A 7,083-nucleotide genomic window follows, 5' to 3' on the forward strand; every position below is an offset into this window, starting at 1 on the left:
TTCAGTTTTCTTCTCTGGATTCAAAGCCAGAAAACAGAAGCGAGTTCAGTTCACTTCAACCTCAACTGATTTCAACTAGAACAACATTTGTTCTGCAGAACAGAGGAAGAGAAACCAGAACATCCAGATCCATCAATACAGATATTACAGCAGAACAATCAGAGCCCAGAGAAGTTTACATTCTCATCTGGAGAAATATTTCTGTGTCAGAAGAATGAAAGAAAACATCAGCGGTGAAATCCTTCATGGTTCCTGGAACACAGACACAGAGAACTACATTTAAAAAGAGAAAGAAAGAAGAAGAGAGCAGCAGAGCAGAGACACCAGAACCAGGAACCCGGATCAACAATCAGAACCAGGAACCCTGATCAACAACCAGAACCAGGAACCCTGATCAACAATCAGAACCAGGAACCCTGATCAACAACCAGAACCAGGAACCCTGATCAACAACCAGAACCAGGAACCCTGATCAACAATCAGAACCAGGAACCCTGATCAACAACCAGAACCAGGAACCCTGATCAACAATCAGAACCAGGAACCCGGATCAACAATCAGAACCAGGAACCCTGATCAACAACCAGAACCAGGAACCCTGATCAACAATCAGAACCAGGAACCCTGATCAACAATCAGAACCAGGAACCCTGATCAACAACCAGAACCAGGAACCCTGATCAACAATCAGAACCAGGAACCCTGATCAACAACCAGAACCAGGAACCCTGATCAACAACCAGAACCAGGAACCCGGATCAACAATCAGAACCAGGAACCCTGATCAACAACCAGAACCAGGAACCCTGATCAACAATCAGAACCAGGAACCCTGATCAACAATCAGAACCAGGAACTCTGATCAACAACCAGAACCAGGAACCCTGATCAACAACCAGAACCAGGAACCCTGATCAACAACCAGAACCAGGAACCCTGATCAAATACCAGAACCAGGAACCCTGATCAACAATCAGAACCAGGAACCCTGATCAACAACCAGAACCAGGAACCCTGATCAACAACCAGAACCAGGAACCCTGATCAACCATCAGAACCAGGAACCCTGATCAAATACCAGAACCAGGAACCCTGATCAACAACCAGAACCAGGAACCCTGATCAACCACCAGAACCAGGAACCCTGATCAACAACCAGAACCAGGAACCCTGATCAACAATCAGAACCAGGAACCCTGATCAAATACCAGAACCAGGAACCCTGATGAACAACCAGAACCAGGAACCCTGATCAACCACCAGAACCAGGAACCCTGATCAACAACCAGAACCAGGAACCCTGATCAACAACCAGAACCAGGAACCCTGATCAACAACCGGAACCAGGAACCCTGATCAACAACCAGAACCAGGAACCCTGATCAACAACCAGAACCAGGAACCCTGATCAACAACCAGAACCAGGAACCCTGATCAACAACCAGAACCAGGAACCTTGATCAACAACCAGAACCAGGAACCCTGATCAACAACCAGAACCAGGAACCCTGATCAACAACCGGAACCAGGAACCCTGATCAACAACCAGAACCAGGAACCCTGATCAACAACCAGAACCAGGAACCCTGATCAACAACCAGAACCAGGAACCCTGATCAACAATCAGAACCAGGAACCCTGATCAACAACCAGAACCAGGAACCCTGATCAACAACCAGAACCAGGAACCCTGATCAACAACCAGAACCAGGAACCCTGATCAACAACCAGAACCAGGAACCCTGATCAACAACCAGAACCAGGAACCCTGATCAACAACCAGAACCAGGAACCCTGATCAACAATCAGAACCAGGAACCCTGATCAACAATCAGAACCAGGAACCCTGATCAACAACCAGAACCAGGAACCCTGATCAACAATCAGAACCAGGAACCCTGATCAACAACCTTAACCAGGAACCCTGATCAACAATCACAACCAGGAACCCTGATCAACCACCAGAACCAGGAACCCTGATCAACAATCAGAACCAGGAACCCTGATCAACAACCAGAACCAGGAACACTGATCAACAATCAGAACCAGGAACCCTGATCAACAACCAGAACCAGGAACCCTGATCAACAATCACAACCAGGAACCCTGATCAACCACCAGAACCAGGAACCCTGATCAACAATCAGAACCAGGAACCCTGATCAACAACCAGAACCAGGAACACTGATCAACAATCAGAACCAGGAACCCTGATCAACAACCAGAACCAGGAACCCTGATCAACAACCAGAACCAGGAACCCTGATCAACAATCAGAACCAACACACTGGATCTATTTGGCTTTACAGAACTCTGCAGACGATCCAGTACCATAAACCCAAACTCCAGCATGTAGCGGCTGAGTGAATGTGGTCTGGACTCTGTGGAGGAGAGTTCTGGTTTCAGAGACGCTGTAGAAGGACAGAACACCTGCTCTGTGATCCAGGTCCACTCCTACTCTGGAGGAACCAGGACCTGAGATGGAGTTCCAGATGTTGTTGTGACCAAATTGATAACCACCTTGTAAACAATATAATGCCCAAGATTTGTCATTATATCCAAATACACATTCAATCCCTATTTCTGTTCTGCTGATATCTTTGTATGCTACTGCTATATAAACCTCCCCCCTCCACTCCACCTCCCAGTAACAACGTCCAGTCAGACTCTCTCTACTCAGAACCTGAGAATAATCAGTGAATCTGTCTGGATGACTAGAATAAGACTGAGGTTGATCCATCAGTGTCACCTTCCTGTTTCCCTCTGATAGTAACAGATGTCTGTGTGCTGTGTTTGGGTCCAGTGTGATCTGACATGAATATCCTAAGAACCCAGCTCTGCTCTCTGGTTCTGGTTCTGCCTCAGTCAGTGTCAGTGAGATCTTTGTCCATGTGTCTCTCAGGACGTCCTGTAGTTTGTCTCTGAGCTCTGACACAGCTGCTGTCACATCCTCCCAGCGTCTCCTAGGACGTATGTGGAATGCGGCTGAGGGTGTAGACTCCCTGAGGTCTGACAGTGAGGGGTAGCTGTGGAGAAAGCGGTTGTGATCCTCTGTGTGTGAGAGCTGCTCCAGCTCAGCGTCTTTCCTCTTCAGCTCACTGATCTCCTGCTCCAGCTTCTCCTGAAGCTCTTTGACTCCACTGACTTCAGTTTCCTGCTGGGATCTGATCTGCTGCTTCTCATCAGAGCTTCTTTTCTGGATGAGACGGATCAGCTCAGTGAAGATCTTCTCACTGTCCTCCACTGTTTTATCAGCAGAGTGATTGATGGCCTCCACCTCCTGTTGAAGCAGCTTCACATCTTTCTCTCCATTATGGATTCTATGCAGGATATTCCCTCGTCTCTCCTCCAGCTCTCTCTGCCTCTCAGTCCTTTCTGCTGCAGCTGAGACTGTGCTGTGTTCATATTCATCCTCAGAGCAGAGATAACAGTTGAACTTCTGATCAGTACAGCAGAAAAAATTGATCACTTCATCATGATGAGAGCGGATGTTCTTCTGGAGGTTCTTGTAGGGCTCCACCAGCTTGTGTTTCCTAAATGGAGCTGAATCCTTATGAGGCTAAAGGTGTTTTTCACAATAAGAGGCCAGACAGACCAAACAGGACTTGATGGCTTTCAGTTTCCTTCCAGTGCAGACATCACAGGCCACATCTTCAGCTCCAGCATAGCAGTGGTCAGCAGGAGCAGCTTGGAGTCCAGTCTTCTTCAGCTGCTCCACTAAAGCTGCTAACATGACGTTCTTCTGCAGGTCAGGCCTCGGTATAAAAGTTTTCCTGCACTGAGGGCAGCTGTGGATTCCTCTCTGATCCTCTTCATCCCAGTGGCTTTTAATACAGTTCATACAGTAGCTGTGTCCACAGGGAATAGTCACCGGATCCTTCAGGAGATCCAGACAGATGGAACAGGAGAAGGTTTCTGCGTCCAGCTGGTTCTGCTCCATTTCTGCTCTCAGTCACGGCGACTGTCTGAGTTTCATTTCCTGAAAACAGAAACAGCTCTGAGCTCTGATCTACAAGTCACGTGTCAGAGCAGAGAGGCTGCAGCCAATCAGCTTTCAGCTTCAGCAGATGTTGGTTCCACCCAGAGGAGGGAGGAACATCAGGCTGTGATTCCAGGAAGAGGAGAGCTCTGAAAGTAACACTGGAAGTTTAACCGTCTGCACAACAGTTTTCTGATCTAAACAACTGACTGAGTCTCCACAACTCAGATGTCTTCAGATTTATTTGGTTGCTTCAATTCATTTATCATCCAAAAATAATGTGAAAAACACACACCTCATGTATAAAGTGTGTCTGAGCAGCAAAAAGCTGCAGTGCTTCACGCACAGCTCAGTATATCTAGAAATGAACTTAATGTGAAAGTGAGCAGCGATCCACACAAACTGCTGAGCTGCTGTGAGAATCTGCAGCAGAAACATTTGAAATCCACAATAAGGAGCTAAAAACCTCTAAATCTCTGCCAATAAAATGAAAGGTGGCTTTATCTAATCCATTAAACTGAAGGAGCATCAAAGCTGATGTTTTTCCTTTGAGGATTTAAAGCTGAACCATGAAACTGAATCACATTTATCTTCATTCATCATCAGAACAGCTAAAAATGATGGAAACATCTTCACACAGCAAATTGAAAAGTCTTCAATAATCTGGTGTTAGTAGACTTTGTTCAAAGACAGTGTTCATTTAGCTCTTAATAGAGTTCTATTCTACAAATAGAACTCTGAGGTGTCACATGTTAGTAGTTCAGATTGAGTGTTAAAAATAGTGTAACATAATAAATGTGGAGGTGCTAAAATGGAAAAAAGAACTCTTTGTCTATCAACTCTGAACTCCTATAGTGGATTTGACACATTGACAGACTCCAATGCTACAGGTAGCGAACGAAGCTGAGGGAAACTTTCCTCTCCATTTTGCTCTCATACAGACCCGTTTACTCAGCCTGCTAAATCATTTCTCTCACATGGTTTCAATCTTTGATTTGCTTTCTAACTCTATGGCGTTTTTTGACTCAACATAGAGCCGTGTGATAGACATTAGCTGCATTGCTTTGGTCACAGGCTAATCATGTTTAGCTAACTTGGAATCTATGGAACTATAGTGTTGAACCCTGACCCAGAACCAGGACCAGGACCAGGACCGGAACCAGGACCAGAACCAGGACCATGACCAGGACCAGAACCAGGACTAGAACAAGAACCAGGACCAGGACCAGGACCAGAACCTGGACCAGGACCAGGACAAGAACCAGGACCAGGACCAGGACCAGAACCTGGACCAGGACCAGAATCAGGACCAGAACCAGAACCTGGACCAGGACCAGAATCAGGACCAGAACCAGAACCTGGACCTGGACCAGGACCAGGACCAGAATCAGGACCATGCCAGAACCAGGACCAGAACCAGGACCAGGACAAGAACCAGGACCAGAATCAGGACCAGAACCAGAACCTGGACCTGGACCAGGACCAGGACCAGAATCAGGACCAGAACGAGGACCATTACCAGGACCAGGACCTGGACCTGGACCAGGACCAGAACCAGGACCACGACCAGGACCGGAACCAGGAAAAGAACCAGAACTATGACAAGAACCAGGACCAGAACCATTACCAGGACCAGAACCAGGACCAGGACCAGAACCTGGACCAGGACCAGGACAAGAACCAGGACCAGGACCAGGACCAGAACCTGGACCAGGACCAGAATCAGGACCAGAACCAGAACCTGGACCAGGACCAGAATCAGGACCAGAACCAGAACCTGGACCTGGACCAGGACCAGGACCAGAATCAGGACCATGCCAGAACCAGGACCAGAACCAGGACCAGGACAAGAACCAGGACCAGAATCAGGACCAGGACCAGGACAAGAACCAGGACCAGGACCAGGACCAGAACCTGGACCAGGACCAGAATCAGGACCAGAACCAGAACCTGGACCAGGACCAGAATCAGGACCAGAACCAGAACCTGGACCTGGACCAGGACCAGGACCAGAATCAGGACCATGCCAGAACCAGGACCAGAACCAGGACCAGGACAAGAACCAGGACCAGAATCAGGACCAGAACCAGAACCTGGACCTGGACCTGGACCAGGACCAGGACCAGAATCAGGACCAGAACGAGGACCATTACCAGGACCAGGACCTGGACCTGGACCAGGACCAGAACCAGGACCACGACCAGGACCGGAACCAGGAAAAGAACCAGAACTATGACAAGAACCAGGACCAGAACCATTACCAGGACCAGAACCTGGACCTGGACCAGGACCAGGACCAGAATCAGGACCAGAACCAGAACCTGGACCTGGACCTGGACCAGGACCAGAATCAGGACCAGAACCAGGACCATTACCAGGACCAGGACCTGGACCTGGACCAGGACCAGAACCAGGACCACGATCAGGACCAGAACCAGGAAAAGAACCAGAACTATGACAAGAACCAGGACCAGATCCAGAACCAGAACCAGAACCAGAACCAGAACCAGAACCATGACCAGGATCAGGACCAGGACCAGGACCAGAACCATGACCAGAACCAGGAACCAGGACCAGGACCAGAACCAGGACCAGAACCAGAACGAGAACCAGGACCAGAAACAGGACCAGAAACAGGACCAGGACCAGAACCTGGACCTGGACCAGGACCAGAATCAGGACCAGAACCAGGACCATTACCAGGACCAGGACCTGGACCAGGACCAGAACCAGGACCACGACCAGGACCAGAACCAGGAAAAGAACCAGAACTATGACAAGAACCAGGACCAGATCCAGAACCAGGACCAGAACCAGAACCAGGACCATGACCAGGATCAGGACCAGGACCAGGACCAGAACCATGACCAGAACCAGGACCAGAACCAGGACCAGAACCAGGACCAGAACCATAACCAGAACCAGAAACAGGACCAGACCCAGAACCAGGACCATGACCATGACCAGGATCAGGACCAGAACCAGAACCAGGACCAGGACCAGAACCAGAACCAGGACCATGACCAGGATCAGGACCAGGACCAGAACCATGACCAGAACCAGGAACCAGGACCAGAACCAGGACCAGAACCAGGACCAGAACC

The 7,083-nt window shown here is 48.9% G+C and overlaps 1 pseudogene; it reads right to left on the minus strand.

Moving 5' to 3' along the window:
* Nucleotides 1-2,145: 2,145 nt before the first annotated feature.
* On the minus strand, nucleotides 2,146-4,208 carry LOC119776432 (annotated as a pseudogene).
* Between the last annotated feature and the right edge of the window lie 2,875 nt (nucleotides 4,209-7,083).

Source organism: Cyprinodon tularosa, unplaced genomic scaffold (genome assembly GCF_016077235.1).
Source record: "Cyprinodon tularosa strain WSP-4 unplaced genomic scaffold, ASM1607723v1 ctg930, whole genome shotgun sequence".
Lineage (NCBI taxonomy): Eukaryota > Metazoa > Chordata > Actinopteri > Cyprinodontiformes > Cyprinodontidae > Cyprinodon > Cyprinodon tularosa.